At 48.0% G+C, this 24,140-nt stretch overlaps 53 non-coding genes and 1 pseudogene across 53 annotated transcripts; all 54 read right to left on the reverse strand.

The window, feature by feature from the left end:
* Window positions 1–18: 18 nt before the first annotated feature.
* On the reverse strand, window positions 19–137 carry LOC149759184 (5S ribosomal RNA). The gene has a single exon (XR_016406219.1). It is a non-coding gene; the product is annotated as a 5S ribosomal RNA (ribosomal RNA).
* A 247-nt stretch (window positions 138–384) lies between these two features.
* Window positions 385–503, reverse strand: LOC149759185 (5S ribosomal RNA). The gene has a single exon (XR_016403975.1). It is a non-coding gene; the product is annotated as a 5S ribosomal RNA (ribosomal RNA).
* Window positions 504–749: 246 nt separating this feature from the next.
* LOC149759186 (5S ribosomal RNA) lies at window positions 750–868 on the reverse strand. The gene has a single exon (XR_016409131.1). It is a non-coding gene; the product is annotated as a 5S ribosomal RNA (ribosomal RNA).
* A 247-nt stretch (window positions 869–1,115) lies between these two features.
* LOC149759187 (5S ribosomal RNA) lies at window positions 1,116–1,234 on the reverse strand. Its single transcript, XR_016406610.1, has one exon. It is a non-coding gene; the product is annotated as a 5S ribosomal RNA (ribosomal RNA).
* Window positions 1,235–1,480: 246 nt separating this feature from the next.
* LOC149759188 (5S ribosomal RNA) lies at window positions 1,481–1,599 on the reverse strand. Its single transcript, XR_016404255.1, has one exon. It is a non-coding gene; the product is annotated as a 5S ribosomal RNA (ribosomal RNA).
* A 246-nt stretch (window positions 1,600–1,845) lies between these two features.
* Window positions 1,846–1,964, reverse strand: LOC149759189 (5S ribosomal RNA). The gene has a single exon (XR_016401370.1). It is a non-coding gene; the product is annotated as a 5S ribosomal RNA (ribosomal RNA).
* Window positions 1,965–2,212: 248 nt separating this feature from the next.
* Window positions 2,213–2,331, reverse strand: LOC149759190 (5S ribosomal RNA). Its single transcript, XR_016407993.1, has one exon. It is a non-coding gene; the product is annotated as a 5S ribosomal RNA (ribosomal RNA).
* A 247-nt stretch (window positions 2,332–2,578) lies between these two features.
* LOC149759191 (5S ribosomal RNA) lies at window positions 2,579–2,697 on the reverse strand. The gene has a single exon (XR_016404873.1). It is a non-coding gene; the product is annotated as a 5S ribosomal RNA (ribosomal RNA).
* A 247-nt stretch (window positions 2,698–2,944) lies between these two features.
* On the reverse strand, window positions 2,945–3,063 carry LOC149759192 (5S ribosomal RNA). The gene has a single exon (XR_016401519.1). It is a non-coding gene; the product is annotated as a 5S ribosomal RNA (ribosomal RNA).
* A 247-nt stretch (window positions 3,064–3,310) lies between these two features.
* On the reverse strand, window positions 3,311–3,429 carry LOC149759193 (5S ribosomal RNA). Its single transcript, XR_016406612.1, has one exon. It is a non-coding gene; the product is annotated as a 5S ribosomal RNA (ribosomal RNA).
* Window positions 3,430–3,676: 247 nt separating this feature from the next.
* Window positions 3,677–3,795, reverse strand: LOC149759194 (5S ribosomal RNA). Its single transcript, XR_016409132.1, has one exon. It is a non-coding gene; the product is annotated as a 5S ribosomal RNA (ribosomal RNA).
* Window positions 3,796–4,042: 247 nt separating this feature from the next.
* On the reverse strand, window positions 4,043–4,161 carry LOC149759195 (5S ribosomal RNA). Its single transcript, XR_016409133.1, has one exon. It is a non-coding gene; the product is annotated as a 5S ribosomal RNA (ribosomal RNA).
* A 247-nt stretch (window positions 4,162–4,408) lies between these two features.
* LOC149759196 (5S ribosomal RNA) lies at window positions 4,409–4,527 on the reverse strand. Its single transcript, XR_016406613.1, has one exon. It is a non-coding gene; the product is annotated as a 5S ribosomal RNA (ribosomal RNA).
* Window positions 4,528–4,773: 246 nt separating this feature from the next.
* On the reverse strand, window positions 4,774–4,892 carry LOC149759197 (5S ribosomal RNA). Its single transcript, XR_016404256.1, has one exon. It is a non-coding gene; the product is annotated as a 5S ribosomal RNA (ribosomal RNA).
* Window positions 4,893–5,138: 246 nt separating this feature from the next.
* LOC149759198 (5S ribosomal RNA) lies at window positions 5,139–5,257 on the reverse strand. Its single transcript, XR_016401372.1, has one exon. It is a non-coding gene; the product is annotated as a 5S ribosomal RNA (ribosomal RNA).
* A 248-nt stretch (window positions 5,258–5,505) lies between these two features.
* Window positions 5,506–5,624, reverse strand: LOC149759199 (5S ribosomal RNA). The gene has a single exon (XR_016407995.1). It is a non-coding gene; the product is annotated as a 5S ribosomal RNA (ribosomal RNA).
* A 247-nt stretch (window positions 5,625–5,871) lies between these two features.
* On the reverse strand, window positions 5,872–5,990 carry LOC149759200 (5S ribosomal RNA). Its single transcript, XR_016404874.1, has one exon. It is a non-coding gene; the product is annotated as a 5S ribosomal RNA (ribosomal RNA).
* A 247-nt stretch (window positions 5,991–6,237) lies between these two features.
* On the reverse strand, window positions 6,238–6,356 carry LOC149759201 (5S ribosomal RNA). Its single transcript, XR_016401521.1, has one exon. It is a non-coding gene; the product is annotated as a 5S ribosomal RNA (ribosomal RNA).
* A 247-nt stretch (window positions 6,357–6,603) lies between these two features.
* LOC149759202 (5S ribosomal RNA) lies at window positions 6,604–6,722 on the reverse strand. The gene has a single exon (XR_016406614.1). It is a non-coding gene; the product is annotated as a 5S ribosomal RNA (ribosomal RNA).
* A 247-nt stretch (window positions 6,723–6,969) lies between these two features.
* On the reverse strand, window positions 6,970–7,088 carry LOC149759203 (5S ribosomal RNA). Its single transcript, XR_016409135.1, has one exon. It is a non-coding gene; the product is annotated as a 5S ribosomal RNA (ribosomal RNA).
* A 247-nt stretch (window positions 7,089–7,335) lies between these two features.
* LOC149759204 (5S ribosomal RNA) lies at window positions 7,336–7,454 on the reverse strand. Its single transcript, XR_016406615.1, has one exon. It is a non-coding gene; the product is annotated as a 5S ribosomal RNA (ribosomal RNA).
* A 247-nt stretch (window positions 7,455–7,701) lies between these two features.
* On the reverse strand, window positions 7,702–7,820 carry LOC149759205 (5S ribosomal RNA). The gene has a single exon (XR_016409136.1). It is a non-coding gene; the product is annotated as a 5S ribosomal RNA (ribosomal RNA).
* Window positions 7,821–8,068: 248 nt separating this feature from the next.
* LOC149759206 (5S ribosomal RNA) lies at window positions 8,069–8,187 on the reverse strand. The gene has a single exon (XR_016404959.1). It is a non-coding gene; the product is annotated as a 5S ribosomal RNA (ribosomal RNA).
* A 247-nt stretch (window positions 8,188–8,434) lies between these two features.
* LOC149759207 (5S ribosomal RNA) lies at window positions 8,435–8,553 on the reverse strand. The gene has a single exon (XR_016404875.1). It is a non-coding gene; the product is annotated as a 5S ribosomal RNA (ribosomal RNA).
* Window positions 8,554–8,800: 247 nt separating this feature from the next.
* Window positions 8,801–8,919, reverse strand: LOC149759208 (5S ribosomal RNA). The gene has a single exon (XR_016403976.1). It is a non-coding gene; the product is annotated as a 5S ribosomal RNA (ribosomal RNA).
* Window positions 8,920–9,165: 246 nt separating this feature from the next.
* LOC149759209 (5S ribosomal RNA) lies at window positions 9,166–9,284 on the reverse strand. Its single transcript, XR_016409137.1, has one exon. It is a non-coding gene; the product is annotated as a 5S ribosomal RNA (ribosomal RNA).
* A 249-nt stretch (window positions 9,285–9,533) lies between these two features.
* LOC149759210 (5S ribosomal RNA) lies at window positions 9,534–9,652 on the reverse strand (annotated as a pseudogene).
* A 247-nt stretch (window positions 9,653–9,899) lies between these two features.
* LOC149759211 (5S ribosomal RNA) lies at window positions 9,900–10,018 on the reverse strand. The gene has a single exon (XR_016404877.1). It is a non-coding gene; the product is annotated as a 5S ribosomal RNA (ribosomal RNA).
* A 247-nt stretch (window positions 10,019–10,265) lies between these two features.
* On the reverse strand, window positions 10,266–10,384 carry LOC149759212 (5S ribosomal RNA). The gene has a single exon (XR_016403977.1). It is a non-coding gene; the product is annotated as a 5S ribosomal RNA (ribosomal RNA).
* A 246-nt stretch (window positions 10,385–10,630) lies between these two features.
* On the reverse strand, window positions 10,631–10,749 carry LOC149759213 (5S ribosomal RNA). The gene has a single exon (XR_016409138.1). It is a non-coding gene; the product is annotated as a 5S ribosomal RNA (ribosomal RNA).
* A 247-nt stretch (window positions 10,750–10,996) lies between these two features.
* Window positions 10,997–11,115, reverse strand: LOC149759214 (5S ribosomal RNA). Its single transcript, XR_016404257.1, has one exon. It is a non-coding gene; the product is annotated as a 5S ribosomal RNA (ribosomal RNA).
* A 245-nt stretch (window positions 11,116–11,360) lies between these two features.
* LOC148709017 (5S ribosomal RNA) lies at window positions 11,361–11,479 on the reverse strand. Its single transcript, XR_015978570.2, has one exon. It is a non-coding gene; the product is annotated as a 5S ribosomal RNA (ribosomal RNA).
* Window positions 11,480–11,725: 246 nt separating this feature from the next.
* On the reverse strand, window positions 11,726–11,844 carry LOC148709018 (5S ribosomal RNA). Its single transcript, XR_015978572.2, has one exon. It is a non-coding gene; the product is annotated as a 5S ribosomal RNA (ribosomal RNA).
* A 248-nt stretch (window positions 11,845–12,092) lies between these two features.
* On the reverse strand, window positions 12,093–12,211 carry LOC149759215 (5S ribosomal RNA). Its single transcript, XR_016404878.1, has one exon. It is a non-coding gene; the product is annotated as a 5S ribosomal RNA (ribosomal RNA).
* Window positions 12,212–12,458: 247 nt separating this feature from the next.
* On the reverse strand, window positions 12,459–12,577 carry LOC148709020 (5S ribosomal RNA). The gene has a single exon (XR_015978573.2). It is a non-coding gene; the product is annotated as a 5S ribosomal RNA (ribosomal RNA).
* A 248-nt stretch (window positions 12,578–12,825) lies between these two features.
* Window positions 12,826–12,944, reverse strand: LOC148709021 (5S ribosomal RNA). Its single transcript, XR_015981615.2, has one exon. It is a non-coding gene; the product is annotated as a 5S ribosomal RNA (ribosomal RNA).
* A 247-nt stretch (window positions 12,945–13,191) lies between these two features.
* Window positions 13,192–13,310, reverse strand: LOC149759216 (5S ribosomal RNA). The gene has a single exon (XR_016407753.1). It is a non-coding gene; the product is annotated as a 5S ribosomal RNA (ribosomal RNA).
* A 247-nt stretch (window positions 13,311–13,557) lies between these two features.
* On the reverse strand, window positions 13,558–13,676 carry LOC149759217 (5S ribosomal RNA). The gene has a single exon (XR_016403978.1). It is a non-coding gene; the product is annotated as a 5S ribosomal RNA (ribosomal RNA).
* Window positions 13,677–13,922: 246 nt separating this feature from the next.
* LOC149759218 (5S ribosomal RNA) lies at window positions 13,923–14,041 on the reverse strand. Its single transcript, XR_016409139.1, has one exon. It is a non-coding gene; the product is annotated as a 5S ribosomal RNA (ribosomal RNA).
* Window positions 14,042–14,288: 247 nt separating this feature from the next.
* LOC148709025 (5S ribosomal RNA) lies at window positions 14,289–14,407 on the reverse strand. Its single transcript, XR_015978574.2, has one exon. It is a non-coding gene; the product is annotated as a 5S ribosomal RNA (ribosomal RNA).
* Window positions 14,408–14,653: 246 nt separating this feature from the next.
* Window positions 14,654–14,772, reverse strand: LOC148709026 (5S ribosomal RNA). The gene has a single exon (XR_015978575.2). It is a non-coding gene; the product is annotated as a 5S ribosomal RNA (ribosomal RNA).
* Window positions 14,773–15,018: 246 nt separating this feature from the next.
* LOC148709027 (5S ribosomal RNA) lies at window positions 15,019–15,137 on the reverse strand. The gene has a single exon (XR_015982218.1). It is a non-coding gene; the product is annotated as a 5S ribosomal RNA (ribosomal RNA).
* A 249-nt stretch (window positions 15,138–15,386) lies between these two features.
* On the reverse strand, window positions 15,387–15,505 carry LOC148709028 (5S ribosomal RNA). The gene has a single exon (XR_015978576.2). It is a non-coding gene; the product is annotated as a 5S ribosomal RNA (ribosomal RNA).
* Window positions 15,506–15,752: 247 nt separating this feature from the next.
* LOC148709029 (5S ribosomal RNA) lies at window positions 15,753–15,871 on the reverse strand. The gene has a single exon (XR_015978578.1). It is a non-coding gene; the product is annotated as a 5S ribosomal RNA (ribosomal RNA).
* Window positions 15,872–16,118: 247 nt separating this feature from the next.
* Window positions 16,119–16,237, reverse strand: LOC148709030 (5S ribosomal RNA). The gene has a single exon (XR_015977864.2). It is a non-coding gene; the product is annotated as a 5S ribosomal RNA (ribosomal RNA).
* Window positions 16,238–17,940: 1,703 nt separating this feature from the next.
* On the reverse strand, window positions 17,941–18,059 carry LOC148709031 (5S ribosomal RNA). Its single transcript, XR_015986485.2, has one exon. It is a non-coding gene; the product is annotated as a 5S ribosomal RNA (ribosomal RNA).
* Window positions 18,060–18,306: 247 nt separating this feature from the next.
* On the reverse strand, window positions 18,307–18,425 carry LOC148709032 (5S ribosomal RNA). Its single transcript, XR_015980107.1, has one exon. It is a non-coding gene; the product is annotated as a 5S ribosomal RNA (ribosomal RNA).
* A 246-nt stretch (window positions 18,426–18,671) lies between these two features.
* LOC148709033 (5S ribosomal RNA) lies at window positions 18,672–18,790 on the reverse strand. The gene has a single exon (XR_015984877.2). It is a non-coding gene; the product is annotated as a 5S ribosomal RNA (ribosomal RNA).
* A 246-nt stretch (window positions 18,791–19,036) lies between these two features.
* Window positions 19,037–19,155, reverse strand: LOC148709034 (5S ribosomal RNA). Its single transcript, XR_016402602.1, has one exon. It is a non-coding gene; the product is annotated as a 5S ribosomal RNA (ribosomal RNA).
* A 246-nt stretch (window positions 19,156–19,401) lies between these two features.
* Window positions 19,402–19,520, reverse strand: LOC148709035 (5S ribosomal RNA). The gene has a single exon (XR_015981284.2). It is a non-coding gene; the product is annotated as a 5S ribosomal RNA (ribosomal RNA).
* A 246-nt stretch (window positions 19,521–19,766) lies between these two features.
* Window positions 19,767–19,885, reverse strand: LOC148709036 (5S ribosomal RNA). The gene has a single exon (XR_015977865.2). It is a non-coding gene; the product is annotated as a 5S ribosomal RNA (ribosomal RNA).
* Window positions 19,886–20,131: 246 nt separating this feature from the next.
* LOC148709037 (5S ribosomal RNA) lies at window positions 20,132–20,250 on the reverse strand. The gene has a single exon (XR_015982219.2). It is a non-coding gene; the product is annotated as a 5S ribosomal RNA (ribosomal RNA).
* Window positions 20,251–20,496: 246 nt separating this feature from the next.
* Window positions 20,497–20,615, reverse strand: LOC148709038 (5S ribosomal RNA). The gene has a single exon (XR_015980108.2). It is a non-coding gene; the product is annotated as a 5S ribosomal RNA (ribosomal RNA).
* Window positions 20,616–20,861: 246 nt separating this feature from the next.
* On the reverse strand, window positions 20,862–20,980 carry LOC148709039 (5S ribosomal RNA). The gene has a single exon (XR_015978117.2). It is a non-coding gene; the product is annotated as a 5S ribosomal RNA (ribosomal RNA).
* Window positions 20,981–24,140: the final 3,160 nt, after the last annotated feature.

Below are 24,140 nucleotides of genomic sequence, written 5' to 3' on the forward strand. Positions count from 1 at the left end.
GTGGAGAAAAAAATAAAAAGGGTGCAACACGAGGACTTCCCAGGGGGTCACCCATCCTAGTACTACTCTCGCCCAAGCACGCTTAACTGCGGAGTTTTGATGGGATCCGGTGCATTAGCGCTGGTATGATCGCACCCATGACATGCCCTTCGAAAATCCCTTTTATGACAAAGCAGCAGACCTCGACGGCCCGAGATATTCGCGCTGCCGGGGCCGTTCTGGCGTAGGATTCAACGCGCTGTTCCGCTATGCGGCATGGCACCGCGAGTCTCCGGACTCAGTTTATTTTCGGGAGAAAAAAATTATCCGAAGAGGAAAAGCCAAAAGCCGAAAAATTAAAAATAAATATTATCAAAAAATAAAAAAGTGGGCAAAAAATAAAAAGGGGTGCAACACGAGGACTTCCCAGGGGGTCACCCATCCTAGTACTACTCTCGCCCAAGCACGCTTAACTGCGGAGTTCTGATGGGATCCGGTGCATTAGGGCAGGTATGATCGCACCCATGACATGCCCATCGAAACACCCTTTTATGACAAAGCAGCAGACCTCGACGGCCCGAGACATTCGCGCTGCCGGGGCCGTTCTGGCGTAGGATTCAACGCGCTGTTCCGCTATGCGGCATGGCACCGCGAGTCTCCGGACTCAGTTTATTTTCGGGGGAAAAAAATTATCCGAAGAGGAAAAGCCAAAAGCCAAAAAATTAAAAATAAATGTTATCAAAAAATAAAAAAGCGGGCAAAAAATAAAAGGGGTGCAACACGAGGACTTCCCAGGGGGTCACCCATCCTAGTACTACTCTCGCCCAAGCACGCTTAACTGCGGAGTTCTGATGGGATCCGGTGCATTAGTGCTGGTATGATCGCACCCATGGTATGCCCTTCGAAACTCCCTTTTATGACAAAGCAGCAGACCTCGACGGCCCGAGACATTCACGCTGCCGGGGCCGTTCTGGCGTAGGATTCAACGCGCTGGTCCCGCTATGCGGCATGGCACCGCCAGTCTCCGGACTCAGTTTATTGTCGGGGAAAAAAAATTATCCGAAGAGGAAAAGCCAAAAGCCAAAAAATTAAAAATAAATATTATCAAAAAATAAAAAAGCGGGCAAAAAATAAAAAGGGTGCAACACGAGGACTTCCCAGGGGGTCACCCATCCTAGTACTTCTCTCGCCCAAGCACGCTTAACTGCGGAGTTATGATGGGATCCGGTGCATTAGTGCTGGTATGATCGCACCCATGACATGCCCTTCGAAATTCCCTTTTATGACAAAGCAGCAGACCGCGACGGCCCGAGACATTCGCGCTGCCGGGGCCGTTCTGGCGTAGGATTCAACGCGTTGTTCCGCTATGCAGCATGGCACCGCCAGTCTCCGGACTCAGTTTATTTTCGAGAAAAAAAAATTATCCGAAGAGGAAAAGTCAAAAGCCGAAAAATTAAAAATAAATATTATCAAAAAATAAAAAAGCGGGCAAAAAATAAAAAGGGTGCAACACGAGGACTTCCCAGGGGGTCACCCATCCTAGTACTACTCTCGCCCAAGCACGCTTAACTGCGGAGTTCTGATCGGATCCGGTGCATTAGTGCTGGTATGATCGCACCCATGACATGCCCTTCGAAACTCCCTTTTATGACAAAGCAGCAGATCTCGACGGCCCGAGGCATTCGCGCTGCCGGGGCCGTTCTGGCGTAGGATTCAACGCGCTGTTCCGCTATGCGGCATGGCACCGCGAGTCTCCGGACTCAGTTTATTTTCGGGGGAAAAAAATTATCCGAAGAGGAAAAGCCAAAAGCCGAAAAATTAAAAATAAATATTATCAAAAAATAAAAAAGCGGGCAAAAAATAAAAGGGGTGCAACACGAGGACTTCCCAGGGGGTCACCCATCCTAGTACTACTCTCGCCCAAGCACGCTTAACTGCGGAGTTCTGATGGGATCCGGTGCATTAGTGCTAGTATGATCGCACCCATGACATGCCCATCGAAACTCTCTTTTATGACAAAGCAGCAGACCTCGACGGCCCGAGACATTCGCGCCGCCGGGGCCGTTCTGGCGTAGGATTCAACGCGCTGGTCCCGCTATGCGGCATGGCACCGCCAGTCTCCGGACTCAGTTTATTTTCAGGGAAAAAAAATTATCCGAAGAGGAAAAGCCAAAAGCCGAAAAATTAAAAATAAATATTATCAAAAAATAAAAAAGTGGAGAAAAAAATAAAAAGGGTGCATCACGAGGACTTCCCAGGGGGTCACCCATCCTAGTACTACTCTCGCCCAAGCACGCTTAACTGCGGAGTTTTGATGGGATCCGGTGCATTAGTGCTGGTATGATCGCACCCATGACATGCCCTTCGAAACTCCCTTTTATGACAAAGCAGCAGACCTCGACGGCCCGAGATATTCGCGCTGCCGGGGCCGTTCTGGCGTAGGATTCAACGCGCTGTTCCGCTATGCGGCATGGCACCGCGAGTCTCCGGACTCAGTTTATTTTCGGGGGAAAAAAATTATCCGAAGAGGAAAAGCCAAAAGCCGAAAAATTAAAAATAAATATTATCAAAAAATAAAAAAGTGGAGAAAAAAATAAAAAGGGTGCAACACGAGGACTTCCCAGGGGGTCACCCATCCTAGTACTACTCTCGCCCAAGCACGCTTAACTGCGGAGTTTTGATGGGATCCGGTGCATTAGTGCTGGTATGATCGCACCCATGACATGCCCATCGAAACTCCCTTTTATGACAAAGCAGCAGACCTCGACGGCCCGAGACATTCGCGCCGCCGGGGCCGTTCTGGCGTAGGATTCAACGCGCTGGTCCCGCTATGCGGCATGGCACCGCCAGTCTCCGGACTCAGTTTATTTTCGGGGGAAAAAAATTATCCGAAGAGGAAAAGCCAAAAGCCGAAAAATTAAAAATAAAAATTATCAAAAAATAAAAAAGCGGGCAAAAAATAAAAGGGGTGCAACACGAGGACTTCCCCGGGGGTCACCCATCCTAGTACTACTCTCGCCCAAGCACGCTTAACTGCGGAGTTCTGATGGGATCCGGTGCATTAGTGCTGGTATGATCGCACCCATGACATGCCCATCGAAACTCTCTTTTATGACAAAGCAGCAGACCTCGACGGCCCGAGACATTCGCGCCGCCGGGGCCGTTCTGGCGTAGGATTCAACGCGCTGGTCCCGCTATGCGGCATGGCACCGCCAGTCTCCGGACTCAGTTTATTGTCGGGGAAAAAAAATTATCCGAAGAGGAAAAGCCAAAAGCCAAAAAATTAAAAATAAATATTATCAAAAAATAAAAAAGCGGGCAAAAAATAAAAAGGGTGCAACACGAGGACTTCCCAGGGGGTCACCCATCCTAGTACTTCTCTCGCCCAAGCACGCTTAACTGCGGAGTTATGATGGGATCCGGTGCATTAGTGCTGGTATGATCGCACCCATGACATGCCCTTCGAAACTCCCTTTTATGACAAAGCAGCAGACCGCGACGGCCCGAGACATTCGCGCCGCCGGGGCCGTTCTGGCGTAGGATTCAACGCGCTGGTCCCGCTATGCGGCATGGCACCGCCAGTCTCCGGACTCAGTTTATTTTCGGGGGAAAAAAATTATCCGAAGAGGAAAAGCCAAAAGCCGAAAAATTAAAAATAAAAATTATCAAAAAATAAAAAAGCGGGCAAAAAATAAAAGGGGTGCAACACGAGGACTTCCCAGGGGGTCACCCATCCTAGTACTACTCTCGCCCAAGCACGCTTAACTGCGGAGTTCTGATGGGATCCGGTGCATTAGTGCTGGTATGATCGCACCCATGGTATGCCCTTCGAAACTCCCTTTTATGACAAAGCAGCAGACCTCGACGGCCCGAGACATTCACGCTGCCGGGGCCGTTCTGGCGTAGGATTCAACGCGCTGGTCCCGCTATGCGGCATGGCACCGCCAGTCTCCGGACTCAGTTTATTGTCGGGGGAAAAAAATTATCCGAAGAGGAAAAGCCAAAAGCCAAAAAATTAAAAATAAATGTTATCAAAAAATAAAAAAGCGGGCAAAAAATAAAAGGGGTGCAACACGAGGACTTCCCAGGGGGTCACCCATCCTAGTACTACTCTCGCCCAAGCACGCTTAACTGCGGAGTTCTGATGGGATCCGGTGCATTAGTGCTGGTATGATCGCACCCATGGTATGCCCTTCGAAACTCCCTTTTATGACAAAGCAGCAGACCTCGACGGCCCGAGACATTCACGCTGCCGGGGCCGTTCTGGCGTAGGATTCAACGCGCTGGTCCCGCTATGCGGCATGGCACCGCCAGTCTCCGGACTCAGTTTATTGTCGGGGAAAAAAAATTATCCGAAGAGGAAAAGCCAAAAGCCAAAAAATTAAAAATAAATATTATCAAAAAATAAAAAAGCGGGCAAAAAATAAAAAGGGTGCAACACGAGGACTTCCCAGGGGGTCACCCATCCTAGTACTTCTCTCGCCCAAGCACGCTTAACTGCGGAGTTATGATGGGATCCGGTGCATTAGTGCTGGTATGATCGCACCCATGACATGCCCTTCGAAATTCCCTTTTATGACAAAGCAGCAGACCGCGACGGCCCGAGACATTCGCGCTGCCGGGGCCGTTCTGGCGTAGGATTCAACGCGTTGTTCCGCTATGCAGCATGGCACCGCCAGTCTCCGGACTCAGTTTATTTTCGAGAAAAAAAAATTATCCGAAGAGGAAAAGTCAAAAGCCGAAAAATTAAAAATAAATATTATCAAAAAATAAAAAAGCGGGCAAAAAATAAAAAGGGTGCAACACGAGGACTTCCCAGGGGGTCACCCATCCTAGTACTACTCTCGCCCAAGCACGCTTAACTGCGGAGTTCTGATCGGATCCGGTGCATTAGTGCTGGTATGATCGCACCCATGACATGCCCTTCGAAACTCCCTTTTATGACAAAGCAGCAGATCTCGACGGCCCGAGGCATTCGCGCTGCCGGGGCCGTTCTGGCGTAGGATTCAACGCGCTGTTCCGCTATGCGGCATGGCACCGCGAGTCTCCGGACTCAGTTTATTTTCGGGGGAAAAAAATTATCCGAAGAGGAAAAGCCAAAAGCCGAAAAATTAAAAATAAATATTATCAAAAAATAAAAAAGCGGGCAAAAAATAAAAGGGGTGCAACACGAGGACTTCCCAGGGGGTCACCCATCCTAGTACTACTCTCGCCCAAGCACGCTTAACTGCGGAGTTCTGATGGGATCCGGTGCATTAGTGCTAGTATGATCGCACCCATGACATGCCCATCGAAACTCTCTTTTATGACAAAGCAGCAGACCTCGACGGCCCGAGACATTCGCGCCGCCGGGGCCGTTCTGGCGTAGGATTCAACGCGCTGGTCCCGCTATGCGGCATGGCACCGCCAGTCTCCGGACTCAGTTTATTTTCAGGGAAAAAAAATTATCCGAAGAGGAAAAGCCAAAAGCCGAAAAATTAAAAATAAATATTATCAAAAAATAAAAAAGTGGAGAAAAAAATAAAAAGGGTGCATCACGAGGACTTCCCAGGGGGTCACCCATCCTAGTACTACTCTCGCCCAAGCACGCTTAACTGCGGAGTTTTGATGGGATCCGGTGCATTAGTGCTGGTATGATCGCACCCATGACATGCCCTTCGAAACTCCCTTTTATGACAAAGCAGCAGACCTCGACGGCCCGAGATATTCGCGCTGCCGGGGCCGTTCTGGCGTAGGATTCAACGCGCTGTTCCGCTATGCGGCATGGCACCGCGAGTCTCCGGACTCAGTTTATTTTCGGGGGAAAAAAATTATCCGAAGAGGAAAAGCCAAAAGCCGAAAAATTAAAAATAAATATTATCAAAAAATAAAAAAGTGGAGAAAAAAATAAAAAGGGTGCAACACGAGGACTTCCCAGGGGGTCACCCATCCTAGTACTACTCTCGCCCAAGCACGCTTAACTGCGGAGTTTTGATGGGATCCGGTGCATTAGTGCTGGTATGATCGCACCCATGACATGCCCATCGAAACTCCCTTTTATGACAAAGCAGCAGACCTCGACGGCCCGAGACATTCGCGCCGCCGGGGCCGTTCTGGCGTAGGATTCAACGCGCTGGTCCCGCTATGCGGCATGGCACCGCCAGTCTCCGGACTCAGTTTATTTTCGGGGGAAAAAAATTATCCGAAGAGGAAAAGCCAAAAGCCGAAAAATTAAAAATAAAAATTATCAAAAAATAAAAAAGCGGGCAAAAAATAAAAGGGGTGCAACACGAGGACTTCCCCGGGGGTCACCCATCCTAGTACTACTCTCGCCCAAGCACGCTTAACTGCGGAGTTCTGATGGGATCCGGTGCATTAGTGCTGGTATGATCGCACCCATGACATGCCCATCGAAACTCTCTTTTATGACAAAGCAGCAGACCTCGACGGCCCGAGACATTCGCGCCGCCGGGGCCGTTCTGGCGTAGGATTCAACGCGCTGGTCCCGCTATGCGGCATGGCACCGCCAGTCTCCGGACTCAGTTTATTGTCGGGGAAAAAAAATTATCCGAAGAGGAAAAGCCAAAAGCCAAAAAATTAAAAATAAATATTATCAAAAAATAAAAAAGCGGGCAAAAAATAAAAAGGGTGCAACACGAGGACTTCCCAGGGGGTCACCCATCCTAGTACTTCTCTCGCCCAAGCACGCTTAACTGCGGAGTTATGATGGGATCCGGTGCATTAGTGCTGGTATGATCGCACCCATGACATGCCCTTCGAAACTCCCTTTTATGACAAAGCAGCAGACCGCGACGGCCCGAGACATTCGCGCCGCCGGGGCCGTTCTGGCGTAGGATTCAACGCGCTGGTCCCGCTATGCGGCATGGCACCGCCAGTCTCCGGACTCAGTTTATTTTCGGGGGAAAAAAATTATCCGAAGAGGAAAAGCCAAAAGCCGAAAAATTAAAAATAAAAATTATCAAAAAATAAAAAAGCGGGCAAAAAATAAAAGGGGTGCAACACGAGGACTTCCCAGGGGGTCACCCATCCTAGTACTACTCTCGCCCAAGCACGCTTAACTGCGGAGTTCTGATGGGATCCGGTGCATTAGTGCTGGTATGATCGCACCCATGGTATGCCCTTCGAAACTCCCTTTTATGACAAAGCAGCAGACCTCGACGGCCCGAGACATTCACGCTGCCGGGGCCGTTCTGGCGTAGGATTCAACGCGCTGGTCCCGCTATGCGGCATGGCACCGCCAGTCTCCGGACTCAGTTTATTGTCGGGGAAAAAAAATTATCCGAAGAGGAAAAGCCAAAAGCCAAAAAATTAAAAATAAATATTATCAAAAAATAAAAAAGCGGGCAAAAAATAAAAAGGGTGCAACACGAGGACTTCCCAGGGGGTCACCCATCCTAGTACTTCTCTCGCCCAAGCACGCTTAACTGCGGAGTTATGATGGGATCCGGTGCATTAGTGCTGGTATGATCGCACCCATGACATGCCCTTCGAAACTCCCTTTTATGACAAAGCAGCAGACCGCGACGGCCCGAGACATTCGCGCCGCCGGGGCCGTTCTGGCGTAGGATTCAACGCGCTGGTCCCGCTATGCGGCATGGCACCGCCAGTCTCCGGACTCAGTTTATTTTCGGGGAAAAAAAATTATCCGAAGAGGAAAAGCCAAAAGCCGAAAAATTAAAAATAAAAATTATCAAAAAATAAAAAAGCGGGCAAAAAATAAAAGGGGTGCAACACGAGGACTTCCCAGGGGGTCACCCATCCTAGTACTACTCTCGCCCAAGCACGCTTAACTGCGGAGTTCTGATGGGATCCGGTGCATTAGTGCTGGTATGATCGCACCCATGACATGCCCATCGAAACTCTCTTTTATGACAAAGCAGCAGACCTCGACGGCCCGAGACATTCGCGCCGCCGGGGCCGTTCTGGCGTAGGATTCAACGCGCTGGTCCCGCTATGCGGCATGGCACCGCCAGTCTCCGGACTCAGTTTATTTTCAGGGAAAAAAAATTATCCGAAGAGGAAAAGCCAAAAGCCGAAAAATTAAAAATAAATATTATCAAAAAATAAAAAAGTGCAGAAAAAAATAAAAAGGGTGCAACACGAGGACTTCCCATGGGGTCACCCATCCTAGTACTACTCTCGCCCAAGCACGCTTAACTGCGGAGTTTTGATGGGATCCGGTGCATTAGTGCTGGTATGATCGCACCCATGACATGCCCTTCGAAACTCCCTTTTATGACAAAGCAGCAGACCTCGACGGCCCGAGATATTCGCGCTGCCGGGGCCGTTCTGGCGTAGGATTCAACGCGCTGTTCCGCTATGCGGCATGGCACCGCGAGTCTCCGGACTCAGTTTATTTTCGGAGGAAAAAAATTATCCGAAGAGGAAAAGCCAAAAGCCGAAAAATTAAAAATAAATATTATCAAAAAATAAAAAAGTGCAGAAAAAAATAAAAAGGGTGCAACACGAGGACTTCCCAGGGGGTCACCCATCCTAGTACTACTCTCGCCCAAGCACGCTTAACTGCGGAGTTTTGATGGGATCCGGTGCATTAGTGCTGGTATGATCGCACCCATGACATGCCCTTCGAAAATCCCTTTTATGACAAAGCAGCAGACCTCGACGGCCCGAGATATTCGCGCTGCCGGGGCCGTTCTGGCGTAGGATTCAACGCGCTGTTCTGCTATGCGGCATGGCACCGCGAGTCTCCGGACTCAGTTTATTTTCGGGAGAAAAAAATTATCCGAAGAGGAAAAGCCAAAAGCCGAAAAATTAAAAATAAATATTATCAAAAAATAAAAAAGTGGGCAAAAAATAAAAAGGGGTGCAACACGAGGACTTCCCAGGGGGTCACCCATCCTAGTACTACTCTCGCCCAAGCACGCTTAACTGCGGAGTTCTGATGGGATCCGGTGCATTAGGGCAGGTATGATCGCACCCATGACATGCCCATCGAAACACCCTTTTATGACAAAGCAGCAGACCTCGACGGCCCGAGAGATTCGCGCTGCCGGGGCCGTTCTGGCGTAGGATTCAACGCGCTGTTCCGCTATGCGGCATGGCACCGCGAGTCTCCGGACTCAGTTTATTTTCGGGGGAAAAAAATTATCCGAAGAGGAAAAGCCAAAAGCCGAAAAATTAAAAATAAATATTATCAAAAAATAAAAAAGCGGGCAAAAAATAAAAGGGGTGCAACACGAGGACTTCCCAGGGGGTCACCCATCCTAGTACTACTCTCGCCCAAGCACGCTTAACTGCGGAGTTCTGATGGGATCCGGTGCATTAGTGCTGGTATGATCGCACCCATGACATGCCCATCGAAACTCTCTTTTATGACAAAGCAGCAGACCTCGACGGCCCGAGACATTCGCGCCGCCGGGGCCGTTCTGGCGTAGGATTCAACGCGCTGGTCCCGCTATGCGGCATGGCACCGCCAGTCTCCGGACTCAGTTTATTTTCAGGGAAAAAAAATTATCCGAAGAGGAAAAGCCAAAAGCCGAAAAATTAAAAATAAATATTATCAAAAAATAAAAAAAGTGGAGAAAAAAATAAAAAGGGTGCAACACGAGGACTTCCCAGGGGGTCACCCATCCTAGTACTACTCTCGCCCAAGCACGCTTAACTGCGGAATTTTGATGGGATACGGTGCATTAGTGCTGGTATGATCGCACCCATGACATGCCCTTCGAAACTCCCTTTTATGACAAAGCAGCAGACCTCGACGGCCCGAGATATTCGCGCTGCCGGGGCCGTTCTGGCGTAGGATTCAACGCGCTGTTCCGCTATGCGGCATGGCACCGCGAGTCTCCGGACTCAGTTTATTTTCGGAGGAAAAAAATTATCCGAAGAGGAAAAGCCAAAAGCCGAAAAATTAAAAATAAATATTATCAAAAAATAAAAAAGTGGAGAAAAAAATAAAAAGGGTGCAACACGAGGACTTCCCAGGGGGTCACCCATCCTAGTACTACTCTCGCCCAAGCACGCTTAACTGCGGAGTTTTGATGGGATCCGGTGCATTAGTGCTGGTATGATCGCACCCATGACATGCCCTTCGAAAATCCCTTTTATGACAAAGCAGCAGACCTCGACGGCCCGAGATATTCGTGCTGCCGGGGCCGTTCTGGCGTAGGATTCAACGCGCTGTTCTGCTATGCGGCATGGCACCGCGAGTCTCCGGACTCAGTTTATTTTCGGAAGAAAAAAATTATCCGAAGAGGAAAAGCCAAAAGCCGAAAAATTAAAAATAAATATTATCAAAAAATAAAAAAGTGGGCAAAAAATAAAAAGGGGTGCAACACGAGGACTTCCCAGGGGGTCACCCATCCTAGTACTACTCTCGCCCAAGCACGCTTAACTGCGGAGTTCTGATGGGATCCGGTGCATTAGGGCAGGTATGATCGCACCCATGACATGCCCATCGAAACACCCTTTTATGACAAAGCAGCAGACCTCGACGGCCCGAGAGATTCGCGCTGCCGGGGCCGTTCTGGCGTAGGATTCAACGCGCTGTTCCGCTATGCGGCATGGCACCGCGAGTCTCCGGACTCAGTTTATTTTCGGGGGAAAAAAATTATCCGAAGAGGAAAAGCCAAAAGCCAAAAAATTAAAAATAAATGTTATCAAAAAATAAAAAAGCGGGCAAAAAATAAAAGGGGTGCAACACGAGGACTTCCCAGGGGGTCACCCATCCTAGTACTACTCTCGCCCAAGCACGCTTAACTGCGGAGTTCTGATGGGATCCGGTGCATTAGTGCTGGTATGATCGCACCCATGGTATGCCCTTCGAAACTCCCTTTTATGACAAAGCAGCAGACCTCGACGGCCCGAGACATTCACGCTGCCGGGGCCGTTCTGGCGTAGGATTCAACGCGCTGGTCCCGCTATGCGGCATGGCACCGCCAGTCTCCGGACTCAGTTTATTGTCGGGGAAAAAAAATTATCCGAAGAGGAAAAGCCAAAAGCCAAAAAATTAAAAATAAATATTATCAAAAAATAAAAAAGCGGGCAAAAAATAAAAAGGGTGCAACACGAGGACTTCCCAGGGGGTCACCCATCCTAGTACTACTCTCGCCCAAGCACGCTTAACTGCGGAGTTCTGATCGGATCCGGTGCATTAGTGCTGGTATGATCGCACCCATGACATGCCCTTCGAAACTCCCTTTTATGACAAAGCAGCAGACCGCGACGGCCCGAGACATTCGCACTGCCGGGGCCGTCTGGCGTAGGATTCAACGCGTTGTTCCGCTATGCAGCATGGCACCGCCAGTCTCCGGACTCAGTTTATTTTCGAGAAAAAAAAATTATCCGAAGAGGAAAAGCCAAAAGCCGAAAAATTAAAAATAAATATTATCAAAAAATAAAAAAGCGGGCAAAAAATAAAAAGGGTGCAACACGAGGACTTCCCAGGGGGTCACCCATCCTAGTACTACTCTCGCCCAAGCACGCTTAACTGCGGAGTTCTGATCGGATCCGGTGCATTAGTGCTGGTATGATCGCACCCATGACATGCCCTTCGAAACTCCCTTTTATGACAAAGCAGCAGATCTCGACGGCCCGAGGCATTCGCGCTGCCGGGGCCGTTCTGGCGTAGGATTCAACGCGCTGTTCCGCTATGCGGCATGGCACCGCGAGTCTCCGGACTCAGTTTATTTTCGGGAGAAAAAAATTATCCGAAGAGGAAAAGCCAAAAGCCGAAAAATTAAAAATAAATATTATCAAAAAATAAAAAAGCGGGCAAAAAATAAAAGGGGTGCAACACGAGGACTTCCCAGGGGGTCACCCATCCTAGTACTACTCTCGCCCAAGCACGCTTAACTGCGGAGTTCTGATGGGATCCGGTGCATTAGTGCTGGTATGATCGCACCCATGACATGCCCATCGAAACTCTCTTTTATGACAAAGCAGCAGACCTCGACGGCCCGGGACATTCGCGCCGCCGGGGCCGTTCTGGCGTAGGATTCAACGCGCTGGTCCCGCTATGCGGCATGGCACCGCCAGTCTCCGGACTCAGTTTATTTTCAGGAAAAAAAAATTATCCGAAGAGGAAAAGCCAAAAGCCGAAAAATTAAAAATAAATATTATCAAAAAATAAAAAAGTGGAGAAAAAAATAAAAAGGGTGCAACACGAGGACTTCCCAGGGGGTCACCCATCCTAGTACTACTCTCGCCCAAGCACGCTTAACTGCGGAGTTTTGATGGGATCCGGTGCATTAGTGCTGGTATGATCGCACCCATGACATGCCCATCGAAACTCCCTTTTATGACAAAGCAGCAGACCTCGACGGCCCGAGACATTCGCGCCGCCGGGGCCGTTCTGGCGTAGGATTCAACGCGCTGGTCCCGCTATGCGGCATGGCACCGCCAGTCTCCGGACTCAGTTTATTTTCGGGGGAAAGAAATTATCCGAAGAGGAAAAGCCAAAAGCCGAAAAATTAAAAATAAATATTATCAAAAAATAAAAAAGCGGGCAAAAAATAAAAGGGGTGCAACACGAGGACTTCCCAGGGGGTCACCCATCCTAGTACTACTCTCGCCCAAGCACGCTTAACTGCGGAGTTCTGATGGGATCCGGTGCATTAGTGCTGGTATGATCGCACCCATGACATGCCCATCGAAACTCTCTTTTATGACAAAGCAGCAGACCTCGACGGCCCGAGACATTCGCGCCGCCGGGGCCGTTCTGGCGTAGGATTCAACGCGCTGGTCCCGCTATACGGCATGGCACCGCCAGTCTCCGGACTCAGTTTATTTTCAGGGAAAAAAAATTATCCGAAGAGGAAAAGCCAAAAGCCGAAAAATTAAAAATAAATATTATCAAAAAATAAAAAAGTGGAGAAAAAAATAAAAAGGGTGCAACACGAGGACTTCCCAGGGGGTCACCCATCCTAGTACTACTCTCGCCCAAGCACGCTTAACTGCGGAGTTTTGATGGGATCCGGTGCATTAGTGCTGGTATGATCGCACCCATGACATGCCCTTCGAAACTCCCTTTTATGACAAAGCAGCAGACCTCGACGGCCCGAGATATTCGCGCTGCCGGGGCCGTTCTGGCGTAGGATTCAACGCGCTGTTCCGCTATGCGGCATGGCACCGCGAGTCTCCGGACTCAGTTTATTTTCGGAGGAAAAAAATTATCCGAAGAGGAAAAGCCAAAAGCCGAAAAATTAAAAATAAATATTATCAAAAAATAAAAAAGTGGAGAAAAAAATAAAAAGGGTGCAACACGAGGACTTCCCAGGGGGTCACCCATCCTAGTACTACTCTCGCCCAAGCACGCTTAACTGCGGAGTTTTGATGGGATCCGGTTCATTAGTGCTGGTATGATCGCACCCATGACATGCCCTTCGAAAATCCCTTTTATGACAAAGCAGCAGACCTGGACGGCCCGAGATATTCGCGCTGCCGGGGCCGTTCTGGCGTAGGATTCAACGCGCTGTTCTGCTATGCGGCATGGCACCGCGAGTCTCCGGACTCAGTTTATTTTCGGGAGAAAAAAATTATCCGAAGAGGAAAAGCCAAAAGCCGAAAAATTAAAAATAAATATTATCAAAAAATAAAAAAGTGGGCAAAAAATAAAAAGGGGTGCAACACGAGGACTTCCCAGGGGGTCACCCATCCTAGTACTACTCTCGCCCAAGCACGCTTAACTGCGGAGTTCTGATGGGATCCGGTGCATTAGGGCAGGTATGATCGCACCCATGACATGCCCATCGAAACACCCTTTTATGACAAAGCAGCAGACCTCGACGGCCCGAGAGATTCGCGCTGCCGGGGCCGTTCTGGCGTAGGATTCAACGCGCTGTTCCGCTATGCGGCATGGCACCGCGAGTCTCCGGACTCAGTTTATTTTCGGGGGAAAAAAATTATCCGAAGAGGAAAAGCCAAAAGCCAAAAAATTAAAAATAAATGTTATCAAAAAATAAAAAAGCGGGCAAAAAATAAAAGGGGTGCAACACGAGGACTTCCCAGGGGGTCACCCATCCTAGTACTACTCTCGCCCAAGCACGCTTAACTGCGGAGTTCTGATGGGATCCGGTGCATTAGTGCTGGTATGATCGCACCCATGGTATGCCCTTCGAAACTCCCTTTTATGACAAAGCAGCAGACCTCGACGGCCCGAGACATTCACGCTGCCGGGGCCGTTCTGGCGTAGGATTCAACGCGCTGGTCCCGCTATGCGGCATGGCACCGCCAGTCTCCGGACTCAGTTTATTGTCGGGGAAAAAAAATTATCCGAAGAGGAAAAGCCAAAAGCCAAAAAATTAAAAATAAATATTATCAAAAAATAAAAAAGCGGGCAAAAAATAAAAAGGGTGCAACACGAGGACTTCCCAGGGGGTCACCCATCCTAGTACTTCTCTCGCCCAAGCACGCTTAACTGCGGAGTTATGATGGGATCCGGTGCATTAGTGCTGGTATGATCGCACCCATGACATGCCCTTCGAAACTCCCTTTTATGACAAAGCAGCAGACCGCGACGGCCCGAGACATTCGCACTGCCGGGGCCGTTCTGGCGTAGGATTCAACGCGTTGTTCCGCTATGCAGCATGGCACCGCCAGTCTCCGGACTCAGTTTATTTTCGAGAAAAAAAAATTATTCGAAGAGGAAAAGCCAAAAGCCGAAAAATTAAAAATAAATATTATCAAAAAATAAAAAAGCGGGCAAAAAATAAAAAGGGTGCAACACGAGGACTTCCCAGGGGGTCACCCATCCTAGTACTACTCTCGCCCAAGCACGCTTAACTGCGGAGTTCTGATCGGATCCGGTGCATTAGTGCTGGTATGATCGCACCCATGACATGCCCTTCGAAACTCCCTTTTATGACAAAGCAGCAGATCTCGACGGCCCGAGGCATTCGCGCTGCCGGGGCCGTTCTGGCGTAGGATTCAACGCGCTGTTCCGCTATGCGGCATGGCACCGCGAGTCTCCGGACTCAGTTTATTTTCGGGGGAAAAAAATTATCCGAAGAGGAAAAGCCAAAAGCCGAAAAATTAAAAATAAATATTATCAAAAAATAAAAAAGCGGGCAAAAAATAAAAGGGGTGCAACACGAGGACTTCCCAGGGGGTCACCCATCCTAGTACTACTCTCGCCCAAGCACGCTTAACTGCGGAGTTCTGATGGGATCCGGTGCATTAGTGCTGGTATGATCGCACCCATGACATGCCCATCGAAACTCTCTTTTATGACAAAGCAGCAGACCTCGACGGCCCGAGACATTCGCGCCGCCGGGGCCGTTCTGGCGTAGGATTCAACGCGCTGGTCCCGCTATGCGGCATGGCACCGCCAGTCTCCGGACTCAGTTTATTTTCAGGGAAAAAAAATTATCCGAAGAGGAAAAGCCAAAAGCCGAAAAATTAAAAATAAATATTATCAAAAAATAAAAAAAGTGGAGAAAAAAATAAAAAGGGTGCAACACGAGGACTTCCCAGGGGGTCACCCATCCTAGTACTACTCTCGCCCAAGCACGCTTAACTGCGGAGTTTTGATGGGATACGGTGCATTAGTGCTGGTATGATCGCACCCATGACATGCCCTTCGAAACTCCCTTTTATGACAAAGCAGCAGACCTCGACGGCCCGAGATATTCGCGCTGCCGGGGCCGTTCTGGCGTAGGATTCAACGCGCTGTTCCGCTATGCGGCATGGCACCGCGAGTCTCCGGACTCAGTTTATTTTCGGGGGAAAAAAATTATCCGAAGAGGAAAAGCCAAAAGCCGAAAAATTAAAAATAAATATTATCAAAAAATAAAAAAGTGGAGAAAAAAATAAAAAGGGTGCAACACGAGGACTTCCCAGGGGGTCACCCATCCTAGTACTACTCTCGCCCAAGCACGCTTAACTGCGGAGTTTTGATGGGATCCGGTGCATTAGTGCTGGTATGATCGCACCCATGACATGCCCTTCGAAAATCCCTTTTATGACAAAGCAGCAGACCTCGACGGCCCGAGATATTCGCGCTGCCGGGGCCTTTCTGGCGTAGGATTCAACGCGCTGTTCCGCTATGCGGCATGGCACCGCGAGTCTCCGGACTCAGTTTATTTTCGGGAGAAAAAAATTATCCGAAGAGGAAAAGCCAAAAGCCGAAAAATTAAAAATAAATATTATCAAAAAATAAAAAAGTGGGCAAAAAATAAAAAGGGGTGCAACACGAGGACTTCCCAGGGGGTCACCCATCCTAGTACTACTCTCGCCCAAGCACGCTTAACTGCGTAGTTCTGATGGGATCCGGTGCATTAGGGCAGGTATGATCGCACCCATGACATGCCCATCGAAACGGAGAAAAATCCATTCTCTTCTTAGTTTAGTTGGCTTTGGTTTGCAGGTCAGGTCAGATAGAATTCCCTTCCCTTTCCTTCCGGGCTTTAGGCTTGGATAGTTAGAAATTCTATCTTGGGCGGTTGATTGCCTAAGTATGTCTCTCTTTGTTGTCGGCGTGAGAACAGTTGAGGGTTGCTTTTTTCTTCATTCATCGGATAAAGAGTATAAACGGAAACGGAGACATTAGACGCCAGCTTAGACCTTGGTAAGCGTTTCTTCTTCGAAACCTCAGCAGATATGGTTTTATAGGACGATTTGTCCAATCAGAAAGCAGAGAAGGATTCGAGAATCAACCACTCATCCTAGAAAAGAAAGGCAAGCAAAGCCCTCATCATCCTCTTTTGGGAAAATGTAGAATAATAGATTTCCGCTCACCTCGTGTACCTATCTATTCCTCTTCCTCGAGCCGACTCCCGCGAAGCGAATGAAGGGAAGCTCGAAGAGCTTTCTCCGCCAGCGGCTTATGTAGTGGTCGGCATTCCTACGTGCTCCGACTTCTTGGGCGAGGGACTCCATCGGGGACCGAAAAAGAGATGAAGAAAGAGCCTATTTCATGCATCCCTCCGGTCAAGATTTGTCGTCAAACCCTCCAACTCGAGATGTTTGGAAAAATAGTAGGAAATGCAGCCGGTCGGAGGAGGGGGCCAAAGACTCGGGATATCAGGGGATGGGATGGTTTCCCCTCCCCCGAACCCCCTCCCCTTCCTTAGGCTATGGAACGTTACCCCCCCAAAGCCCCCCTCGGGGGGGAATAGGAGGTAATTAAACTAGACGAAAGGCCGGGGGGCCCACCCCCCTAGGACAGTTAGAGTTACTGCCGCCGTTTACCGGGGCTTCCATTCAAAGCTTATCACACTTCTCCTTCCGACCTTCCAGCACCGGGCAGGTGTCAGACTCTATACATCGTGTTACCACTTAGCAGAGTCCTGTGTTTTTAATAAACAGTCGCTACCCCCTGGTATGTTCCAATTTTTGAGGAATTCCTCAAAAATACCAATTGCTTTATTTCTAGTTATCGGTCTTCTTCCGAAATGCGAATCATAGTATTCATTCTTATGGGAATGGGAATGAAAAACAAGAGAGACTTTTTCTAGAAATATGGACGAATGGAAGTTTCACTCCTAAGGAAGCACTTTATGAAGCTTCTCGTAATTTGATTGATTTATTTATTCCTTTTCTACATGCGGAGGAAGAGGACATTAATTTCGAAGAAAATAAAAACAGGTTTCCTCTACCCCTTTTTACCTTTCAAGATAGATTAACTAATCTAAAGAAAAACAAAAAAGGAAGACAGTAAGCGTCTTTATTATGGTCGTTTCATTCTGTCCCCGCTTATGAAAGGTCAAGCCGATACCATAGGTATTGCCATGCGAAGGGCTTTACTTGGAGAAATAGAAGGAACATGTATCACACGACCCTTTTATGACAAAGCAGCAGACCTCGACGGCCCGAGACATTCGCGCTGCCGGGGCCGTTCTGGCGTAGGATTCAACGCGCTGTTCCGCTATGCGGCATGGCACCGCGAGTCTCCGGACTCAGTTTATTTTCGAGGGAAAAAAATTATCCGAAGAGGAAAAGCCAAAAGCCAAAAAATTAAAAATAAATGTTATCAAAAAATAAAAAAGCGGGCAAAAAATAAAAGGGGTGCAACACGAGGACTTCCCAGGGGGTCACCCATCCTAGTACTACTCTCGCCCAAGCACGCTTAACTGCGGAGTTCTGATTGGATCCGGTGCATTAGTGCTGGTATGATCGCACCCATGATATGCCCTTCGAAACTCCCTTTTATGACAAAGCAGCAGACCTCGACGGCCCGAGACATTCACGCTGCCGGGGCCGTTCTGGCGTAGGATTCAACGCGCTGGTCCCGCTATGCGGCATGGCACCGCCAGTCTCCGGACTCAGTTTATTGTCGGGGAAAAAAAATTATCCGAAGAGGAAAAGCCAAAAGCCAAAAAATTAAAAATAAATATTATCAAAAAATAAAAAAGCGGGCAAAAAATAAAAAGGGTGCAACACGAGGACTTCCCAGGGGGTCACCCATCCTAGTACTTCTCTCGCCCAAGCACGCTTAACTGCGGAGTTATGATGGGATCCGGTGCATTAGTGCTGGTATGATCGCACCCATGACATGCCCTTCGAAACTCCCTTTTATGACAAAGCAGCAGACCGCGACGGCCCGAGACATTCGCGCTGCCGGGGCCGTTCTGGCGTAGGATTCAACGCGTTGTTCCGCTATGCAGCATGGCACCGCCAGTCTCCGGACTCAGTTTATTTTCGAGAAAAAAAAATTATCCGAAGAGGAAAAGCCAAAAGCCGAAAAATTAAAAATAAATATTATCAAAAAATAAAAAAGCGGGCAAAAAATAAAAAGGGTGCAACACGAGGACTTCCCAGGGGGTCACCCATCCTAGTACTACTCTCGCCCAAGCACGCTTAACTGCGGAGTTCTGATCGGATCCGGTGCATTAGTGCTGGTATGATCGCACCCATGACATGCCCTTCGAAACTCCCTTTTATGACAAAGCAGCAGATCTCGACGGCCCGAGGCATTCGCGCTGCCGGGGCCGTTCTGGCGTAGGATTCAACGCGCTGTTCCGCTATGCGGCATGGCACCGCGAGTCTCCGGTCTCAGTTTATTTTCGGGGGAAAAAAATTATCCGAAGAGGAAAAGCCAAAAGCCAAAAAATTAAAAATAAATATTATCAAAAAATAAAAAAGCGGGCAAAAAATAAAAGGGGTGCAACACGAGGACTTCCCAGGGGGTCACCCATCCTAGTACTACTCTCGCCCAAGCATGCTTAACTGCGGAGTTCTGATGGGATCCGGTGCATTAGTGCTGGTATGATCGCACCCATGATATGCCCTTCGAAACTCCCTTTTATGACAAAGCAGCAGACCTCGACGGCCCGAGACATTCGCGCTGCCGGGGCCGTTCTGGCGTAGGATTCAACGCGCTGTTCCGCTATGCGGCATGGCACCGCCAGTCTCCGGACTCAGTTTATTTTCGGGGGGAAAAAATTATCCGAAGAGGAAAAGCCAAAAGCCAAAAAATTAAAAATAAATATTATCAAAAAATAAAAAAGCGGGCAAAAAATAAAAGGGGTGCAACACGAGGACTTCCCAGGGGGTCACCCATCCTAGTACTACTCTCGCCCAAGCATGCTTAACTGCGGAGTTCTGATGGGATCCGGTGCATTAGTGCTGGTATGATCGCACCCATGACATGCCCATCGAAACACCCTTTTATGACAAAGCAGTAGACCTCGACGGCCCGAGACATTCGCGCTGCCGGGGCCGTTCTGGCGTAGGATTCAACGCGCTGTTCCGCTATGCGGCATGGCACCGCGAGTCTCCGGACTCAGTTTATTTTCGGGGGAAAAAAATTATCCGAAGAGGAAAAGCCAAAAGCCGAAAAATTAAAAATAAATATTATCAAAAAATAAAAAAGCGGGCAAAAAATAAAAGGGGTGCAACACGAGGACTTCCCAGGGGGTCACCCATCCTAGTACTACTCTCGCCCAAGCACGCTTAACTGCGGAGTTCTGATGGGATCCGGTGCATTAGTGCTGGTATGGTCGCACCCATGACATGCCCATCGAAACTCCCTTTTATGACAAAGCAGCAGACCTCGACGGCCCGAGACATTCGCGCTGCCGGGGCCGTTCTGGCGTAGGATTCAACGCGCTGTTCCGCTATGCGGCATGGCACCGCCAGTCTCCGGACTCAGTTTATTGTCGGGGGAAAAAAATTATCCGAAGAGGAAAAGACAAAAGCCGAAAAATAAAAAATAAATGTTATCAAAAAATAAAAAAGCGGGCAAAAAATAAAAGGGGTGCAACACGAGGACTTCCCAGGGGGTCACCCATCCTAGTACTACTCTCGCCCAAGCACGCTTAACTGCGGAGTTCTGATGGGATCCGGTGCATTAGTGCTGGTATGATCGCACCTAAGACATGCCCTTCGAAACTCCCTTTTATGACAAAGCAGCAGACCTCGACGGCCCGAGGCATTCGCGCTGCCGGGGCCGTTCTGGCGTAGGATTCAACACGCTGTTCCGCTATGCGGCATGGCACCGCCAGTCTCCGGACTCAGTTTATTTTCGGGGGAAAAAAATTATCCGAAGAGGAAAAGCCAAAAGCCAAAAAATTAAAAATAAATATTATCAAAAAATAAAAAAGCGGGCAAAAAATAAAAAGGGTGCAACACGAGGACTTCCCAGGGGGTCACCCATCCTAGTACTTCTCTCGCCCAAGCACGCTTAACTGCGGAGTTATGATGGGATCCGGTGCATTAGTGCTGGTATGATCGCAGCCATGACATGCCCTTCGAAACTCCCTTTTATGACAAAGCAGCAGACCGCGACGGCCCGAGACATTCGCGCTGCCGGGGCCGTTCTGGCGTAGGATTCAACGCGCTGTTCCGCTATGCGGCATGGCACCGCCAGTCTCCGGACTCAGTTTATTGTCGGAGGAAAAAAATTATCCGAAGAGGAAAAGCCAAAAGCCGAAAAATTAAAAATAAATATTATCAAAAAATAAAAAAGCGGGCAAAAAATAAAAAGGGTGCAACACGAGGACTTCCCAGGGGGTCACCCATCCTAGTACTACTCTCGCCCAAGCACGCTTAACTGCGGAGTTCTGATGGGATCCGGTGCATTAGTGCTGGTATGATCGCACCTAAGACATGCCCTTCGAAACTCCCTTTTAATACAAAGCAGCAGACCTCGACGGCCCGAGACATTCGCGCTGCCGGGACCGTTCTGGCGTATGATTCAACGCGCTGTTCCGCTATGCGTGTAATAACCCCAAAATATTTTTTTTATATAAAAAGGGATAGAATAGTCCTTTTCAATTAATATAAGGGGTAAAATAGGAAAGAATCAAAAGTTAATGGCATAACGGTAGATATGTTGAAGTGTTAGGGGCAAAATGGGAATTTAATAATATTAAACAAAGGGTAAATAGTGTTTTGATGTGACTTAATTGGAGGGTTTTGAGTTGGTTGGCTGGCGTTGGGATGGAAACTGAGAGAGAGTAACAGAGAGGGAGAGTCAGAGAAGCAGAGAGGAAAGAAAGAAGGAAAAAGAGAAGAAGAAGAAGAAGAAAGAAGAAGAGGAAAGGGATTCGAGGAGGAAAGGGATCCCGGTTGCACTTCCAGCTGAAGGGAAAAACATAGATCTCCTTCCCCTCTACGCAAGGACCTCGATTTCCAAAAAGAAAAAGGTAAATATCCGTCCCTATCTAGTCTTTTGATGACATTAGGCTATACAAAGGGTGGATATAGTCTAGAGGGGTCGGATAAGGGTTGTAGAGGTGGTTAAAAGAGGAAGAATCGGATTTTAACAAATTTTTCCGGCACTACGGAAAAACTGTGTCGAAGTCCCAACTTCGGCGAATTATTTAGGGGGCCAAACGGCCTCCGATGATGATGCATGTTATCTCTTTGGAATTCTCTATGAGTGTAGAATGTTAGGTAAAAATTTCATCAAATTTGGAGTCCTGAAAGTGGATCAAAACCGGGATGAAGTAACCCACTGTCAGTTTGGGTTACTGTTCATCCGGTGGAAAATAAGGGATTTCATGCCATAATAGGGTATTAAGCCTAGATTAGGCTAAGGGAGACCTTGTACTCGTGCAAGGGAGTCCCTAATACACATAAATGATGAGTTAATTAATAGAAAAAGAAAAAGAGAAAGAAAAGAAAAGATTTAGGAAACGGGGGAGTTGAATCAATTAAAGTTCCCTATATTATAATTGGCACGTAGATTATAGCCCTTGATACAAGACTAAATGTATTGTAAATGCATGTCACAGTTGGGCAAGAAGCTAGGGAACAAGAGGAAGAAGTTCCCCACTGCCTGCTGTAGATTTTTGGAGGCGTATCAGGGCTGTGCCAGATTGACAGGTGAGTGGGAGTCATGTACTTTGCACCATGAGCATCCTTAATTCATTTTCATGAATGTCGCCAAGTGTGAATTGATTCCACTTGAGCATATTGATTGATATTGTAGTAGATTTCTCTATAATCTTGATTCTCTATACTTGATTATCTTGTGCACGCATTTGAGGGAACATTGAGAGAAATTACGAGGGGTTGATGAGTAATCAAATTGATTCCGAATTGTGAAATGATTTCTTTTGTAAATTGATTTCATTTCCTCTATTTTAAAAACTTGTGAGTCGTAGCTTGATTATACTCCTTTATGAGTAATGAAATTGGATCTGAATTGTGAAATGATTTCTTTTGTAAATTGATTTCATTTCCTCTATTTCAAAGACTTGTACAGCCCTTCTCATGGTATATTGAGTTGCATTGTACTCCCGTGATTCCTCACTCCCAACCCTGATGTTAGTTTATGATTGGGTCATGATCGAGTGAGTGGTAATCTTGATTATACTCCTTTTTAGTAGAGTATTGGGAGGGTGCATTATGGCATTTATGCATGGCTTGGCAGTATCTGCAGGACACCTATAGTCGATGGGGGTTGAACATCGGCCTTTGTGCACATAGTAGCCTTCTGGGTGGGCGGAGCCCAGTCCCTTCCTAGGGGGGGACACGGCCCTAGGCGTAGGATCGGCCGGTCCTACGACTTATATTCTGCTTGCCGCCGGGCATAGTAAGACCTCGCGAGGTGCAGTATGGCTTTCCGCGGATGTAGAATTCCCGCGAGGTGCCGTTTAGTATGTAGATGTGAGATGGATTTCTGTTCTGGATACTGGCCGGCATTTATATGATCAGTGTGGTGTCTTATCCTGCATATGCATGTGACAGTAGGGAGTTGTTGCTGGTTCGCCTGGGGCGTAAAACCCACCTCCTGATAGCTGTCTAGCATTTATGTTATCGGTATGGTGTCTTATCCTGCATATGCATGTGACAGTAGGGAGTTGTTGCTGGTTCGCCTGGGGCGTAAAACCCACCTCCCGATAGCTGTCTAGCATTTATGTTATCGGTATGGTGTCTTATCCTGCATATGCATGTGACAGTAGGGAGTTGTTGCTGGTTCGCCTGGGGCGTAAAACCCACCTCCCGATAGCTGTCTAGCATTTATGTTATCGGTATGGTGTCTTATCCTGCATATGCATGTGACAGTAGGGAGTTGTTGCTGGTTCGCCTGGGGCGTAAAACCCACCTCCCGACAACTGTCTAGCATTTATGTTATCGGTATGGTGTCTTATCCTGCATATGCATGTGACAGTAGGGAGTTGTTGCTGGTTCGCCTGGGGCGTAAAACCCACCTCCCGACAGCTGTCTAGTGATGATTTACATATTGGTGTGGTGTCATATTCGATGTATGCATGTGACAGTAGGGAGTTGTTGCTGGTTCGCCTGGGGCGTAAAACCCACCTCCCGATAGCTGTCTTGTTGATGATTCAGCCTATTGACACCTGATTTATATGATTCAGTACTACGACCTGTTGAACATATTCATGAGTAGCATATATGTTGACTTGATTATTCCATATATGCTTCAGATGAGTTGATATTGATTGTGGTGATATTGATGATTTACTCCATATTCTTTATGTTGAGTTCATGTTCATCTTGTTATTGATCTTGAGATTTTACCTCGAGCCATGATTATATCTTGTCTCATGTGCATAGTACTCTCTACTCCACTCACTGAGTATTCATATACTCACTCCCCAGTTTGGTGTTTTTGATTGCAGGGCAGGTATTGTATAGAGAAGAGCAGGGTTAGAGATTGCCTGCTAGCTGTGCCGCTCCATAGTATAGTATAGTATAATGTAGATAGAGGTTTATCCCCTTTTGGTGTATTATAAACCTTCTATTGTATATAGTGTATAGTTACAGTCATAGATCCTGTTGTGGATATGGGT

Source organism: Phoenix dactylifera, chromosome 4, assembly GCF_051530095.1.
Source record: "Phoenix dactylifera cultivar Ajwa chromosome 4, Ajwa_hap1_PhDact_Kaust_v1.1, whole genome shotgun sequence".
Classification (NCBI taxonomy): Eukaryota; Viridiplantae; Streptophyta; class Magnoliopsida; order Arecales; family Arecaceae; genus Phoenix; species Phoenix dactylifera.